Source organism: Seriola aureovittata, chromosome 14, assembly GCF_021018895.1.
Source record: "Seriola aureovittata isolate HTS-2021-v1 ecotype China chromosome 14, ASM2101889v1, whole genome shotgun sequence".
Taxonomy (NCBI): Eukaryota; Metazoa; Chordata; class Actinopteri; order Carangiformes; family Carangidae; genus Seriola; species Seriola aureovittata.
In genome coordinates, this window is record NC_079377.1 from 7,047,590 (window position 1) to 7,056,669 (window position 9,080).

Below are 9,080 nucleotides of genomic sequence, written 5' to 3' on the forward strand. Positions count from 1 at the left end.
ATTCAGAGTCTGATGCATTTCACTGCTTTCTCTAATGTCTAATATTTTGTCTTCCTATCATCTCCGTCAGGCATCCTCTCTCTCCCCTCCTCTCTGATGTTAGCTTTTGCATAGGTGCCTTTTTTACTTTCAGCCTTTTCATGACTGTCTAGGTCTCTGCATGAATCTGTATTCCACTCGCAGTACTGAACTCTCCACTAGAAAGACTTTTAGTGTCTGAGGTCAAGCTGAACCTCCACTACACCGTTACTATCTGCACATCGGCTCAGTGGATTTACTGCTGCCAGTCAGCATTGTTCACTCCAGCAGCTGCTTTAAATTTTGGATAGGTTGATCATGCTGCATCTGAGAAAGGACTGGAGTTTGATTCACATCTCAAGAGTTGGAGCTGGAGACTGTCTGCTCCTTTTCTTGACTGAGTGACCCCATCCAGCCCGCAAAATTACAGGGGCAATATAGCGCAATCAGTTCTCTTGTCTGCTCCAGCATGAAGGATGGAGATTTGGCCTTGAGTGAAGAAACACATCACACCTGGTAGCGGTGAGGTTTGAGCCAGGATGAAAGCTCAGGGATGTGAAAGGGTTGTTTTTCTCTTTTGCTCGAGACAGTTAATTAGCATTCAAGGCAGCGACTGTGTATCATGCCTTCCTGTGAATAAAGCACAAAAGACAGACAAATCATAACCAGATACATTGAAATGAACACAGTAGTCTGCGGGGGAAAGAGGTTAGAATTATGGATTTAATTTTCCGTGGGTTGATTTCCACATTTTCCGATTACATCAAGGACAATGTATTGCAAATATTTTTGCAGGTTATGAATAGTTTAATATCAATGGCAAAATGAGAGACTGCAAGTGTCATCTGGCAGATAAATCTGTAGATTCTGGCAGTATTTGGAAACAGAGAGTTCGGCATGTTTCTCCATCCAATATCATAAGACCATGATTATTAGTGATTTAGAAGTTTTAGTGATTGTTCCGCTGCCATGTGGGACGGGGGGCTGGAGAGTTCCTCCTTGAGGCAGTTGGCCAACATCTCAATAACCTTTCTGCTTCTTCTGAAACATATGCGACACTTTCAGTGTGTTGTTTCCAATCCTTTGGATCCTTTGGGACTGCAAATTTTGGGGTATTGAGTAATCTTTGATACTAGTGTTAAATTATATATTAACTGAAGTAAATCTCGGCTTCTGAATTTATTTTTCTGTTGAAATGGGAAAACTGCTGATTCTCATGTTGAGTTCACTGACTGGTTTATGACTGAAATAAACCCAAGCTCTTGTTAGGCGCAGCCTGGTTAAGGGGAAGTGCTCACTCTCAGACTGCAGATATAAATACCCACTGGCAGGCTCTGAATCTCTAATCATTACTCTGTGTGATTTCCCACTGGGTTCTCCGGCCCTAATACCCACAGCCATTGACGGCATATAACAAGATAATTTGTTTACCTCCTCCTTTGGAAGCATGTGAACGTGACCTAGTCAGTTCTCTCATTGCTTAGCTGTGGATGGGCTAAATCTTTTTTATGTCAATCTTGATCATTCTGGCAGCCTGTAGTAATCACAAAAATGCAGTGATTTTATTTATGTTTTCTTTAGGTTTTGAAGGCTAATCCACAACCCGTCCATAGGAGCAAATTGGCCCTGGCGATGTTTATATAATGTTTCATAATTAAATCACTTTTTGACATGCAAACTTAAAAGTATCCCATTTCCTTTTGTTTCTTTTGCTTGGAGTCAGTTTCCTGGTTACAAATTAAGCTTGGCTTTACAATAAAAAACATCTTGTTAAGTCAAGAAATAATCTTTCAGAGAAGCCGGTTTCTCAATTTAACCGTAATGCAAGGCCTTTGGAAAAGAGGCCAGCAGATCAGCACAGAACATTTATAATGCAGGTGGTGAGTTTGCCCTAAATTGCAAAGGCAAACCAATGTGTGGATAAAAGTAATTTGTAAAATGCTGGACCAAATACTGCAGTGATTATGTGGACTGATTTTCAAAGTTTGAAAACCACCAATTTGAAACTCAATTAATTTAAAGTTTGAGATACTAAGACAAAGTTGTGGTCATCTGTGAATTTGTTGAAATTGTATGTAGCCTACCGCTCCTCTTTCCTCACTGTCACACTAGTTTGAGATTTTATATAGGCTATACGCAACATTTTCTGTTTTTAATAGGTCTTGAACATCTTGGAAAACAACAATAACATAGCAGCAGTAATTCAGCTTCTCCTCTCACTTTGCCAAGCTGGTTGCTGTACTGTTCAAACTGTGCAGAGATGACTTAGTTCTCCTCTGTGTGTGATTGCTTCCTGCCCCGTAGCTGCTCAGGTCACCTGCCGGACTTCCACTCATCACTGCAGGAAAAGCACAGGTGTATTTAATAACGTCATTGATTGCTCAGTTCACTGGAAGTCCCCCGGTGAGTTACGCCACTAAGCCAGCACACGTAGCCTCGTAGCATTTTTTCTTTTTCTTTTTGTGAACCCAAAGGACTGAAAGGAAAGACATGCTCTGCCAAGAAACAGGTCTGTTGTTGTCCCACTTACACAATCCAGTCTTACACTCTGTTGGCCACAGTTTTCAACTTCATCTTGTAATCAAACACACCTGCTCAGCTGCTGCGTGTGTTACTGCCGCCCCGCGTGTTTGCTTGTCGTCTGCTACTTTCTGTCCAGTTAGCCAGGTGCAATGCTGCTGATGATATTGATCGTGACTTCCTGCGAGTCATTTTCTTTTGGAGGTTCTCGGGCTTGTGCCTTGTGATGTGTATGACTCTTGTGTAGTAGTTAAATGTGTGCTCTCATGACTGAGTATTATGGGCCTCTGCGGTGGTTTGGTGACGTTCTGCATTTCCTCTGAAGGCTGATTTTGGAGGCTGTTATGTAACGTGAGAAGCCACTGATATAATCATTTTCCTGTACTTACATGGTGAAGTCATCATGGCTTTTGTCACGGACGACAGGTAGTTATATTCACATTTCGTCCACGTACCTCACTTACACCTAAACTGCTGAGCTCCTGTTCTGTGGTCTCTGCCGCTGCCACACTCAGCTGCACCCATTACCAATGTAAGGATATATTCCCATGTACTTATGGTTATCTGTTTATCACGCAACATAACCTTTCACAAGAAGAAATTATATGTTCCAGCCCATTAATTTGTGATTTTATTTATTTATTTATTTTAAATACCTGCTAGTAAATACTGTAAGTACCTGCTGATGTACCCTGCATATAATTTGGATTGTTTGGGTTTAGGTTTACTCCTCATCTCACTAGATGCAATATTCACCTAGTAGTTTGGAGGTGCCTAGAAGAGGAATGGACCCAGCCTCACATAGATTACACACTATAGTTGTGATCAGACTCTGCATCTAATGCAGGGTTTTGGGGTGAACGTTTTAATTTTCACTTCCTAATCTCTGTTGTGCAAAGTGAGATGTTTTTTTTTTTTTTTTTTTTTTTTTGTGGGGAATGACATCAGGCCATATAGTTGGTGAGCAAGCGAGTGAGCAGGTGTCAACTCTGAACATATTTCCATAATAATCTGTTATATCTGATATAAATGCATCACATTTACATTGCACACTCTGTTACTCAGTCATGGTGTAGATTGTGTTTACGTACAGGATTCAATCAACTGTGCTGCATTAATCTGAAACTTTGAACTAGTGAGTGAAACACTGCTAATTACCAAAGATTTGACTGTGTGTATGTGTGAAGTGAAACAGAGGGACTTCTGGATGTGTTCATTAGCAGATAAAAACCAATGTCACATCAGTACTCTCCTTCTGAAGGCTTCATGTCAAGGGCACTTTTTCAAATTGAGTTCCAGCTGAGTGGAGGTCTTTTGAATGTCCAGTATGTGCACCCCCACTGTTTTAAACTCATTTCACTCAAAAGCAGCACATTATAATTAACTTTCTTACTATAACCCATCTAATGAAGGCTAGTGTTTGCCAGCAATGGCAAGTTTCATCCAGGCCTCTGATGGAACGTGTTGGGAGCGGGCCTCAAAGGAGATGGACACAATGGCAACCTTAATGTCAGTGGCATCTTTGAGCAGCACTCATTTGTGAATGTCTGACTGCAGGCCAGAGAAAACTCTCTGCCCTCTGAAAGGATGAGTTTGTCACACAGTGTCATTTTTAAATTGGACTCCATCTCTCCCTGCCCACCCCTGCTCAGTTTTGGACCTCACTTGAGCTTCATTAGCATTTGCAGGAACTGCGAGACATTTACCACCATGGATTGTGACAGATTTCACAAGCTCAGTTTTACTGTTGCCCTGGGGGGGGGAAAGAAGCAGTGCTCACCATCTGTTGATTGTGACTGTACCCAGCACTTCCATAAGAGGCTGCCTTCCTGCCCTTGCTAACAGTCCTATGACAATTCTGATATCTACACAAGAAATGAAGGGAAAGAAAATTGTCCTAGAATCTTTGAGGTAGGAAGTTACTGTAGTTGTTAGATATCAAACTTTGTTTTTTTGTCACAATCAACCTTTAATCTTCAGATTAGCTCCAGTTCTCACTGGATTGTTTAAACTTTGTTAAAGTCTCTATTTCAGTTTGCACTCCTGAACTTTCGAATGTAATGTTTTAAGTCTGGAAAATTGGCAGGTGAGTGAAGACATTTGATTTCCTCTTGATTTCTGTGAAACGGCTGTTGAAGTTGTTTATCAGTGTGTATGGAGGCAATATTGTTGGAGTTATGATGCACACTGATTATGGGGGAAAACGCTTTTATCTCTATACCAGATGCATGCCCCAGCTTGGCCATCACTGCACTGATTGTAGAGGGAGTCTTGATGCAGGTGCTGGTGATTGGGTGTTTTCCTTGTGGGGGTAAGCTGTTGCATGTGAGTCGCTGATTGGTTTAATAAAAATCCCACTGATGGCTCCTGTGGGTAATAGGGAGTTAGATTTTCAACTTTATTTGATTTGATGATATGAAGGCGATGTCTAATGAATTCTGATGGGATAACAGGGTGATGATAAAATGTATAAATGTATAGAAGAGGAAGTGATGATGGAGTGGAGGAGGAATACTGAAGAATGACTTTGAATATTCTTAGTTAAGATATTCAATTATATCATTTTTTAAATTGCTCTGTTAGTTACCTTTATTTGTTTCGATGACACTCACTGCTAATTAGCGTTCAACTTAATACTTGCCTATGCGGCTGCTTTTTGTGTGGTTAATTCTTTGATTCATTAATGAATGTGCAGCTCACAAGCTAACGCCTTGAAAAAAGCAGCCCAGCTCATATTTGTGCTGCTGGCAATGTACCGCAGTCCTTTGAGACCTCAAGTATTTCTGATCACATTCTAATAAAAGGAGACAGGGGTGCTTTGCTGCAGGTCGCACAGACGAGGAGCTGTTGCAAGTGGATGTGCTTTTACATGATTTTCTTAAGACTCCCATAAAAGTTGGAGAAAAGGATGCAACTTCAAATATTCATGAGTGGTGCTTAATGGAAGAGCTTTCTACATATTCCTCAAAATAAACTTGTAAAGGAGTTAAAGACCACATATTGTGCAAATAAGAACCATGCAGTGTTTCGGTGAATCATATTGGTTTACATCAATCATAAAATGCTCTTGACTTGTGCAGGTTTTGTGGATTGGTACCAGCTGGAATATGTTAATATTTTGTATGAGTGTGCCCATCAGTAAACCTCAGTCTCTGGACTGTTGGAGACTGGGTCTCCAGTCAAAAAGTTGGCTCATTATAAATAGGCTGAGGGACTAGTGAATGATAAATAGACTATGATTGATAGTCAAATGGTGTTGCTACTTGTATATGCTCCTCATCTCAGCATAGTTCACTTAGAACATACGTGTCTGAAAAACTGGTTTAGCAGCAGCTGGGTTTCAACGTTTGTCATGCTAATGCTTATTCACTCTTGGCTCAAGTGTGGAGCACAGTGAAGTTAGAAGTGTCCATAAGAATAGTCTAAGCTGTCCTCTCTTCACTAACAATCAGAGCCTTCTTCAGTTCTCGTTATCTCATTATGTTACATATGAGTGTAGAAGCATGAAGGTAACATAGGACTGATTATATGACCAGGTCAGCATCAGGCCTGCTCCCAGTACAACATGTGCAGGGTTCACAATAGTACATGAGAACACTTTTATTATATCTGAAAAAAAAATCATAATCACCCAGACACCAACAAATTGCAACAACACATATAAATCTCTGCCATGGCTCATAGTCCTGTAATTGAAACAAATAACAAAGCCATATATTCACCATAGAGATGAGCAGGGGTGGACTGGCCATCTGGCATACCGGGCATCGTCCCGGTGGGCCGTTGAAACAATGTGGGCCGGTCCGGTCCTCTATGTTTTTTTTTGTTTTGTTTTTCTTCTCTAAATTCCCTCCATTTGGGCCAATCGGCTACAGAGGGCTAGCAGTGTGTTGCCAGCATCGACACATATTATCGGTCTATTGTTTGTCATTGTCAATCAATCATGGGCTGACAGGCTCAGAGAGCCCTGACAGTGCTGTCAATCACAACACAAACCAGGGTGGGCGGGACCTCATGCCATGGGCGGGAGTCGTGAGACGGGCTGCTGCTGAGCTGAAGACGGAGAAGCGGAAGAAACGCCCGGGTGGCGCTGAAAAACTGCGACTTAAAAAGCTGAAGTCTCTGGAGGTGGCTGCTGCTAAATGTTCTAAATTGACGGACCTATCTGGTGCCGGGGTCACCACCCCAGCAGGTGCTGCCGCGCCGGGAGACGAGCGAGTGGAGGCATACACGGTAAGTAACGTTAGCATGCGGCTGGCTAGGCTACATTTTTGAGACGTGTCCAAAACAAAGTAGAAAACGTTTTTACATTGAATGATGTGACCTAATTAAATGCATAGTCCTACTTGTGACAACATGTTAGCCCAGATTTGAAGGGCTGTGAATGTTGGTAGTTGTGGTTGATTTTGTTTAAATATGCCGAATTGTGATATTATGGGTTATTATTGTTCAGATGATTTAGCTAAGCTAGCTAAGAGCTGCTAACGTCAGCGGTCTCTTGTTGCCATAGCAACAGTAAACATTCACATGGACCAATGAGCTGTAAGTAGAGATGCAGAATCAAGCTGTATTGTAAATACAGATGAGATACTTTGAATTTTAGCACAAAATACAAGTAAACCTATAGGAAATAATTAGTTTAATTTGCAATATTTGCCATTGAATTTATTGTAATCTTTCAATTCATTTATTGTTTACTGAGGTGATAACTATTTCATAATTTGTGTGTAACTTTAATTTCTGTGTAAATGTGTTACTTTTACTGTAGTTTTCAAATGGCTGTGTATAGTGCTGTCTTGAGCATTTTCAGGTATTGTCACAAAGATCTGACTTTTTTGCATTGGAAAACACTAGTAAGTGTCATAATGAAAACATGGCAAAGCCACTAGTGTTGTTACGCTCGCGAACGTTTCGTTCAATATGAACTAATCTTTTATCTTGTACATTATTCTGTGGTTTTGAGTTAGGGCTCTTTTGAGACTTAAGTCATCCTTCATGACAGATAAATTTTGTTCACCAAGTGACACTACGTCACAAAAAGGCTACATATACTTGTCAGTACACAGATACTGAGTACGAGTTCTGTTTGCTGTTTCTTGCAGGTCATGAATTTGGTGAGGAGCGGAGCTGGCTGGCTGCGGACGAGGAAGTAGGGCAATACATACTTGTGCACATACACGTATACGAGAATGCATATCTATTCACACCTGTAACCCATGTCTTAGACTTTTTCACACAGCTATATATATATATTTTTTTCCAATTCTCTATTTATGGTTTCATAATGACTGAGTCACCGTTGAGTGAGTGAGTTTCAGCTCTAATGCTGCTACTGTCTGTAATATGTTTCTATTTAGATTATTTGACAGGATATTTTTTTGTTATTATTGTCCGAGTCTGGTTTTAACTAATGCTGGGCTTACACCAAAAGATTTTCACAGTCACAGACTAAAAACTGAAAGGGGAGCATAAGGGTTCTTCCCCTTAGTCTCGTCCCACCCCTTGTCATGACATAACTTCTGTTGTGATTTGACACTATAATGAATAAAGATTGATTGATTGATTGCTATAGCTGTCAATTTTAGTCCTTGAGTTCATAGTTAAGTGCTTTATTTGTTAACTGCTATCAAGGAGTATGACTCTCCTTTGTAGTATGCATGAGAGAAGATGCCGCGAGATTAGTGGACTTCTATGTAGTGTCCGCTGATAATGTAGTGGGCTGGTCTGGACAGAAAATGCCAGGGCTGAATTTTTGTCCCAGTCCACCCCTGGAGATGAGTAAGCTACTTAATTAGAGCCAAGAGAAATGGAGGCAATGTATCACAAATGCAGTATACTGTAATAATAACACTTTGTCATTTAGCTTGACAAAATGCCTCGTGATGCTGATTGTTGGCTTGCTCTGTGGCACCGTCCTCCATCGCTGAACAGGTGAATATGTTGAATTACAGAGTGACTTATAAAAATCCCAGAACCAAATGTAATCATTCATAATTGCTATTGATCAACAGCTCTATCCAAGCACTGTTGATACAGCAGAGTCATCTGTGCTGTAGGACTGAAAAAAAAAAAGTAACTCATTGAAGCTGTAGGTAAATGATTATCACTTTGTGGCTCAAAAGATTAGTGTTATCTGAAACAATGCTTTGCACTTAGTGTGGCTGGCACCAGCAGATGAAGTGCCAGGGTGGTGATGAGTGCTATCACCAAAGCTTTCACCTCTGGGGCTTGAGAAACACGATATTTACAACAAGCTCTCTGACAAACAGGACAAGGCTGTTTTCCAAACCTGCTGCATTTTACTTTTATGGGAAGCGGGCGAGAGCGGTGACAGACGGAGCGGGTCCAGACTGCTGATGCTGGCGATGTGAGCTCCTTCTCCCCACCTCCTATTTCTAGGCTTCCAGCTTCTAGCATGGTGTCATTAATCAAGCTCCAGAAGTTAAGTGTTACTGGAGGCATTGCTGTGTTATAAATTGCATGGGAAATGCATAATTAGTTAGCAACAAATCTATTTTACAGTCATACTGTATTCAGTTGGG

At 41.0% G+C, this 9,080-nt stretch overlaps 1 long non-coding RNA gene across 1 annotated transcript; it reads left to right on the forward strand.

The window, feature by feature from the left end:
• Window positions 1-6,674: 6,674 nt before the first annotated feature.
• Window positions 6,675-8,105, forward strand: LOC130181411 (uncharacterized). Its single transcript, XR_008829567.1, has 2 exons — window positions 6,675-6,771; window positions 7,641-8,105. It is a non-coding gene; the product is annotated as an uncharacterized LOC130181411 (long non-coding RNA).
• Window positions 8,106-9,080: the final 975 nt, after the last annotated feature.